This window comes from Gracilinanus agilis, chromosome 4, assembly GCF_016433145.1.
Source record: "Gracilinanus agilis isolate LMUSP501 chromosome 4, AgileGrace, whole genome shotgun sequence".
NCBI lineage: Eukaryota > Metazoa > Chordata > Mammalia > Didelphimorphia > Didelphidae > Gracilinanus > Gracilinanus agilis.
The window spans coordinates 352,430,537-352,439,510 of record NC_058133.1 but is presented as its reverse complement, the minus strand read 5'-3'; positions in this window follow the sequence as shown (position 1 = coordinate 352,439,510).

Here is an 8,974-nt window from a genome sequence, read left to right as displayed (position 1 = left end):
TTGACTGGGTTTTACATGTGTTGTTGATCAAGACCTATTTCCATATTATTGATATTTGCACTAGGGTGCTCATTTAGTCAATATCCCCAATCATATCCCCACCAATCCATGTGATAAGGCAGTTGTTTTTCTTCTGTATTTCAATTTCTACAGTTCTTCTGAATGTGAATGGCATTCTTTCTCATGAGTCCCTCAGAGTTGTCCTGGATGATTGCACTGTTTCTAGTACCGAAGTCCATTACACTAAATTTCACCATAGTGTATCTGTCTCTGTATATAATGTTCTTCTGGATCTGCTCCTTTCACTCCGTATCAATTCCTGGAGGTCATCCCAGTCTGCATGGAATTCCTCTAAGTCATTATTCCTTTTGGCACAATTGTATTCCATCACCAACAGATACCACAATTTATTCAGCTATTCCCCAATTGAAGGGCATACCCTCATTTTCCCGTTTTTTACCACCACAAAGAACACAGCTAAAAATAATTTTGTGCATGTTTTTTCCTTATAATCTCTTTGGGGGTATAAACCAAGCAGTGGTATGGATGGATCAAATGGTGGACAGGCAATTTTTAGTTCTTTTTGGACATAGTTTCAAATTGCCATCCAGAATGGTTCAATCAATTCACAACTCCACCAACAATGCATTAATGTCCCAATTTTGCCACATTCCCTCCAACATTTATTACTTTCCTTTGCTGTCATTTTAGCCAATCTGCTAGGTGTGAGGTGGCACCTCAGAGTTGTTTTGATTTACATTTATCTAATTATAAGAGATTTAGAATAATTTTTCATGCTTTTGTTGATTGTTTTGATTTCTTTATCTGGAAATTGACTATTCATGTCCTTTGCCCATTTATCAATTGGGGAATGACTTGATTTTTTTGTACAATTGATTTAGCTCATATATTTGAGTAATTAGACATTTGTCAGTGTTTTTGTTATAAAGAATTTTCCCAATTTGTTGCTTCCCTTCTAATTGTGGGTGCATTGATTTTGTTTATACAAAAACATTTTAATTTGATATAATGAAAATTATTTATTGTACATTTTGTAATTTTTTCTAACTCTTGCTTGGTCTTAAAATCTTTTCTTTCCCAAAGATATGACAAATATACTATTCTGTGTTCACCTAATTTGCTTATAGTTTCCTTCTTTATATTCAAGTCATTGAACAGTCATCTTAATGGACTCTTTCTTTTTTTTTCTTTTTTTTCATTCTTAGCCACACTGACTTTTTTAAGCTTTAAATATTTTATTTTTTTAGAAAAATTTTCCATGGTTCCATGATTCATGTTTCTACTTTCCCCTTCACCCCCCCCCCATATCCAATGCACATTTCCACTTGTTTTAACATGTGTCATCAATAAAGAGTTATTTACATTTTATTGATAGTTGCATTGGAGTGGTAGTTTCGAGTCTACATCCCCAACCATGTCCACATCAACCCATGTGTTCAAGCAGTTGTTTTTCTTCTGTGTTTCCACTACTGTAATTCTTCCTCTGAATGTGGGTAGCATTCTTTTCCATAAGTCCCTCAGAATTGTCCTGGGTCATTGCACTGCATAGAAGCCTTTACATTTGATTTTACCACAGTGTATCAGTCTTTGTGTACAATGTTCTTCTGGCTCTGCTCCCTTCACTCTGCATCAATTCTTGGAGGTCTTTAATGTACTCTTTCTTCAAATTCTGGCTGTAGGATAACTTTGTCTGGGTGTTTTGGTTCCCTGGGAAATGAACTGAATTGAATATTTAGAATATTTAGGTCTCCAAGCATTCTGAATGTGTTTTCTACAAAGAGGACAAAAAGAATATAAATAAGAAATCTAGGAAGCTTAACGTAAATAAGTTTTAATACTTTTACCACACTCAGGGACTAGGGGTAGTGGATGCAGGATGCCACTAGGAAATTCTCAAGTGGGAAAATTCTTTTTAAAATAGCCTGTAAAGTAGTTCAATCCATCAGAGAAAAATAATACCCCAAAGTGGAAGCTGAATAAAATCAATCTTCCAGACTTAAAGAGGAAGACATAAAGCCAATCCACCACAAAAAGTCAGGCATCAGTATTTAAATAATTTTAAAATGAAAATAAATTTCTATATAGAGTTGGCACTCTGAAAAACTACATTAGAAAATCCAAAAAAATTAAGACACTAGCTATGGTCTTTTCTCAGAAAAGCAGAATCCAGAAGGATTCACATAAAACACAATGATTTAACAGGGTTATTAAAGAAAACTCAAGATTTACCTCTAACTCAGAGTATTTAAATTACAATGGCTAACATTTATATTCCTAAAGAATGTGGGCACAAGCTCAGGTGTCTGTCTAACTTTATTTGCCCGAAGATAATTAGCAAGGCTTTAAAAAAATCTGTAAATTGACTCCCAAGTTTGTAAAAAAAATTCCAAATGCAACTAAAGCTAATTACCCTCCAAATTAAGCAAAATATATACAAAAGATTAGTTATAAGAAAAAAATTACTCTAATTTCTCTTAAATTGAAAAGTTTCTGACTAATAATAACCACCTACACATATGGAGTAATAGATGATTTATTTTGTTAGGTCATTTTAAGTGAGTAACAGAAAAACAAACAAAATAAAATTTATGGCAACACAAAATAAAGTCTGTGCTATCAAAATTTTAATTGACACTCCTAAGCCTTATATTAAACTAATTCTACATTATATTTTTCTTAACCTAATTCAACTTCCTCTACCTTTTGTACAATTAAATAAAAATTACAATAAAAACAATAAAAACCTTAATTTTCAAAGGAATATTGCCCATATTATCTTACTCTATAACCAAAAATAATCTAAGTTTAAAAGATATTTACTATTTTAAATATAATTATCAAATTAATCAGTTTCACTCACTATCCAAATCAATAAAATACAAACTATTTTAAACTATATATTTTTAGATTTATATCATAAGTTTTAAGTTATTCAGCATTATTCTTTACAGAATCTAATTATCTCAAGTACTTCATAAGGGCTTTCAATTGTCAGCTCTTTTGAAAGGGGCACCCTTGCCTTTAGGTTCCAAACTTAGCCTAATTTTATTAATTGAGGAATATCTTTGAAATCACATTCTGATGTTAAATTTTAGATCTATTAAAATCAAATTAAAGTAGATTTTATACATACTAATGTCACCATGCAAAATCACATAAGTTTTTCTATTTAGCTTAAACTACTAAAAGACACTTCATTGAGTTCCTGATAATTAAAAAGAAATTTTGACCTTTCTAACTCTTAATCCTTTCTTTAACTTTCTCAAAAGCAAGTTGTATTGGAAGTTCAGAAATTCTGATTTGATGGCTCCAAAACCTTCTTAGAACTGTCAATCGACTGCTTACCATCTGTTACCTTTTTACTACACCCTCACCTATGACTTCAAGAAATCATTTCATTTGTATCAGCTTCACCCATAAAATCTCTTATTTGTTCTCAGAGAGGAGACCCTATCAAGAGGAACTTAAGGTGTTTAATTAAAATGTTCATTGATTTTCACCATTTGTCACAAAGTATTTTCCGAAATATTTCTGATACATTTGCAATAATCAGTTTAGTCTTCAGTTTACCAAACCCAAATCAGCCCTTTTATGCTCCAGAATACATACCTATTAATCAGAAAAGTTACATGTTCTCTAGGCAGAATAAGTAATAGCTTAAAAAATTGATATCGCAGATTTCAAATCAAAAGAGAACTAATCCCCAGGATAAAAATGCATCATATAACAATAAAAAATCAACAGCATTCTAAACAATATTTTACAAATTTACTATGTAAAACGCTGTAAAGAAAATATGAAAATATAAAGATGTTTTCCTGGGCTTTTCCTTCATCTACTGTAAAGACTCTGATCACAAGGACTATATTCTCAGTTGTTATAAAATTTATTTTGGAAATTTATTACTAGATTTATAAGTATTTATTAGTAAAGAGAAAGAATGATAGAAATAAGGTTTAGAAATAAGGTTTTCACCCTTTATAAATTAAGGTAAAAATCTAGTCCCCCATTGCAGTCAGTGGTTCCCTTCCTGCTTCTGGTTGTTAGAGATCAAGAGATATGATACAAGTTGTCAGAGAAAGAGTAAGCCCAGAGACAGATATAGAAGCAAAAAGACCCACTCAGCTTCCTATGCTCACTTTTCAAACCTCCCTCTTAGTCTCTACCCCAAAGCCTTCCAGATCCTTTGAATAGCCAATGGCCTTTGTATGTCATGCCATTTGACTTCCATGATATCAGGCTAGGCTTGTGGCAGAACACCTAGAGTCAGGTTGTCAAACATGTGACTCTGATTCATATGTTGAGTCTTTCCAAGATGGTGGTCTCCTAGATATTCAATTCATACACAGCTATTGGGAGTCAACAGTTAAGTATAATTTCAAACATTTTAAACTGTAAATATTTTAAAGTCATTACAGAGAATCCTCCCATCTAAGAAATACAATAAAGACAAAACTCAGAATTTATTTTCTTAAGTTTCTAAAAGAAGCTTTTTTCTTAATTCAATCATTACCAAAATATCAAATTATATTATTTAATATCATGAGGAGCTTTTCTCTATTCTAATTCAGGCAAAGGAGTTATCTGGAATTAGAATATACATAATTTAAGAATTTAATTGTTGAAGTTTAATTTAACCTTGACTTAGGTTAAATAATATAACCCTCCAGATAAACTTCCCTTCAATGCTTCAGGCAGCAATTCATACTAATTCTCACTTCAAATTGCATCTCTCATGTGTACCAAATGTAAAAGGGAAAAACAGGTTTTTGGTTGGATATATTAATATTTAAAAGTGTGGTCACCAAGAATTGAAATAATATCAATTCTAAAATTATTTTAGTAATTTATTTATAAAATATAAGAGAGAATTGAAATAGAGAGATGAGAAGAGGATAGAGTAAGGAATCTAATTTAACAAACTAGATTTGTATTCAAGTCTAGGCTTTACTCTGGTGGGCCTCCAGAGGCCCAGCAAGAGAGCCAAAAAGTCAATTAACAAGGAGTTTATCTAGGAGGGCTTCTCCCAATAAAGGGAGTCTCCCAGAGGCTAGTATCTCTAGGGAAGTTAAAGTAGTTAGTCAGCCTTTTTCACTCACCAATGTCTCAGGGTCCCACCAGAGCTCCTTCAAGTGCAAGCCACAAACATGAAGAGCTCCTTCAGGTCCCAGATAGGAAGAAGAGAGTTTAACTCTCTGAACTCTCTTTTAAAAGGGCTTCTTTTATGTCATTTCCTGTACCTTCCTCTTAGTTTATGTGTCCAATCACAACAGATGCTTTTCTTAGGACTGCCCAGGAGGCAATCAGTAAATTTTGATTCATCACTCACTTTAGCATAGGTGGGTCACAGACCTCCCAACTTGTGAATTAAATTGGGATGGTCTCACCTTTGATGATTAGATTAAGGATGGGCAGGGCAGATTTAATTTAATTATGACAAACACATCACCCTCTCTTTACTTCTCATAGAAAAAGGATGGAGAGGGACAAACAGAGTTTTTTTTATGGACACACACAAATATCAATATACATGCTTATCACAGAAAATAACAACATAAACAAAAACACAAAACATTTCATTTGGCAGTTGTCCTTTCAAATATAAAGGTCTCTCAGAGTGGCCACATACGCTCCACAAGGAGCCCAAGGATGACACAGGATCTAATTCTATCAAATGACACATAATCTAAAGACATAATTGGTAGCCATTCCTTTGAAGGTACCTATTGGAATGGACCTCCAAATTGCACAGGTCTCTTTAATAGACCTCAACTTAAGGAGTCAATAAGAACTGCAGCCAAATAGATTTTTCAGTTCAGAGTTTGAGAGCTCACTCATCAAGCCTGACCTGCTGAGTTGAATCTGGACTGAAATGTACTAAGTTCCTATAGGCCATGCATCCAGGGATAACCTCAGTAGGCAGCTTGGTGGGAGTCTTTGAAATCTTGATGAGACTTGAAATAAGTCAACATTAAAATTTTTAAAAACCTACTAAAGAAGTTATAATAAGAGTTTTTAATCAAATTAGAAACATTAATATGGGAAGATCACAGAATCTCAGTCCTGGGATTTCCACTGAACTACAAATGCAATGTACCTATATAGATTTTTGGAAGGGGTGTGTGACTTATGACCTCCATTCACTTGGGAACTTCACTAGGCAAAACCTAAAATGGCTTGGAGAGGCTTCGATGCAATATCCAAAATCTAGGGTATCTGAAAATAGCCTACATTAAAAGGAGAAATCATGAAAATAGAAAGGATAAAACAATTTTATCTTCTAATTCTACCTAAAGTAATCAAGGAGTGCTTGAGTATTTATAGTTCAGTCTGGGACAAAAGTAAGTAAGAGAGTTTCTTGAAGACAGGTTATCAGGAACAAGGGTCAATTTGGGATTTCACAAAACTAGGTTGTCATCATTTCCCTTGTTATAGGTGAGGCTGGTCTACACTCTGATATTTTCTTTTGTCACACCCTCTCCCAAGAGTCTTGGTTTGGGCAGGTCCCCTACTTTGGACTCCTCAACCTAAAGCACTCTGCCACTATATTGCCTTAGGCAGTATTACAGTGTTTTGGTCTCTTGTATGTTCTGCTTTTATTACCTGAGGAGATTGGCTTTTAGGCTGGGTGAAATCCTTATTCTTCCTCAGATGCAGTGCAGTCAAATAAATGTGTTAAGTTTTTCTTCCATCTCGAACTTCAATACCCATGCTGAATGGATTAGGCTAGTCTGGCTCCCTATGGCAGGTGATTTAGACTGGGCCAGGTCCCTATTTTGCTATTATGATGCCTCAGAAACTAATGACTATAAGGAATTTATAGATTTCTTTCCAAACTCTTTTTAAGGACCAAATTTGATGATACTTAAAAAGAAAGAGCATGGGTTAAGATGGCGGCAGAGTAAGGAGCAGCTGCTCAATCTCTCCTAACTGAATCATACAGGACTCCTAACAGGGAAATAAAAACGAACCCAGACGAATGAAGGAACCCCACAACAGGGCACAGCATTGAAGGTATGTGGAATCAGGGCATTTCCATGCTATAAAGGGGTAGACACACACAAGTTTAAGGTTAAGGGCTTGAGCAAAATCTTTTGGGCATCAAATGAAAAAAAGAAGGCAGGAGTGGCTATTATGATCTCTGAAAAAGCCAAAGTAAAAATAGATGAGATTAAAAAAGACAGGGAAGGTCATTACATCCTGATTAAAGCACTATAAACAATGAGGAAATAACACTGCTCAATATATATGCACCAAGTGGTATAGCATCTAAATTCATAAAGGAGAAACTGGCAGAACCCAAGAAGGAAATAGATAGTAAAACCATAATAGTGGGAGATTTAAATATTCCACTTTCAGATCTAGATAAATCAAATCAAAAATTAAATGAGAAAGAGGTAAGAGAGGTGAATGAAGTCCTAGAAAAATTAGATTTAATTGATATCTGGAGAAAAATAAATAGGGATAAAAAGGAATACACCTTCTTTTCAGCTGCACATGGTACATTCACAAAGATTGACCATGTAATAGGGCATAGAATCATTGTAAACACATGCAAAAGAGCAGATATAATAAATGTAAACTTCTCAGATCATAATGCAATAAAAATAATAATTAGTAAGGGCACCTGGACAGGCAAATCAAAAACTAATTGGAAATTAAATAATATGATTCTTCAAAACCAGCTAGTCAAAGAAGAAATCATAGAAACAATCAACAATTTCATTGAAGAGAATGACAAAGATGAGACATTCTACCAATATCTGTGGGATGCAACTGAGGCAGTACTCAGGGGGAAATTTATATCCTTGATTGCATATATTAACAAATTAAGGAGGGCAGAGATTAATGAATTGGGTATGCAACTCAAAAAATTAAAAAGCGAACAAATTAAATATCCCCAGATGAAAATTAAATTAGAAATAATAAAAAGTAAGGGAGAAATTAATAAAATCAAAAGTAAAAGAACTATTGAATTAATAAATAATACTAGAAGCTGGTATTTTGAAAAAAACAGATAAAATAGACAAAGTACTCCTCAATCTAATAAGAAAAAGGAAAGAAGAAAACCAAATTGACAGTATCAAAGATGAAAAACGAGACCTCACTTCTAATGAAGGGGAAATTAAGGCAATCATTAAGAACTATTTCTCCCAATTATATGGCAACAAATATAACAATTTAGGAGATATGAATTTACAAAAATATAAATTGCCTAGATTAACAGCAGAAGAAATAGAATACCTAAATAATCCCATATCAGAAATAGAAATTGAACAAGCCATCAAAGAACTCCCTATGAAAAAATAACCAGGGCCTGATGGATTCACAAGTGAATTCTATCAGACATTCAAAGAGCAACTAATCCCAATACTGTACAAATTATTTAATATGATAAGCAAAGAAGGAGTCCTACAAAATTCCTTCTATGACACAAATATGGTACTGATCCCAAAGCCAGGTAGACTAAAAACAGAGAAAGAAACTATAGACCAATCTCCCTGATGAACATAGATGCAAAAATCTTAAATAGAATACTAGCAAAAAGGCTCCAGCAAAAGATCACAAGGGTTATTCATTATGACCAGGTGGGATATACCAGGAATGCAAATATGGTTCAAAATAAGGAAAACCATTCACATAATAGACTATATCAACAAGCAAACCAACAGAAAACACATGATTATCTCAATAGATGCTGAAAAAGCCTTTGATAAAATACAACAGCCATTCCTACTGAAAACACTAGAACGTGTAGGAATAGAAGGACCTTTCTTGAAAATAATAAATAGTATATATCTGAAACAATCAAAAAGCATCATTTGCAATGGGGATAAATTAGAAGCCTTTCCAATAAGATCAGGCATGAAACATGTATGCCCATTATCACATCTATTACTTAACATTGTACTAGAAACACTAGCAGTAGCAATTAAAGAAGAAAAAAGAAATT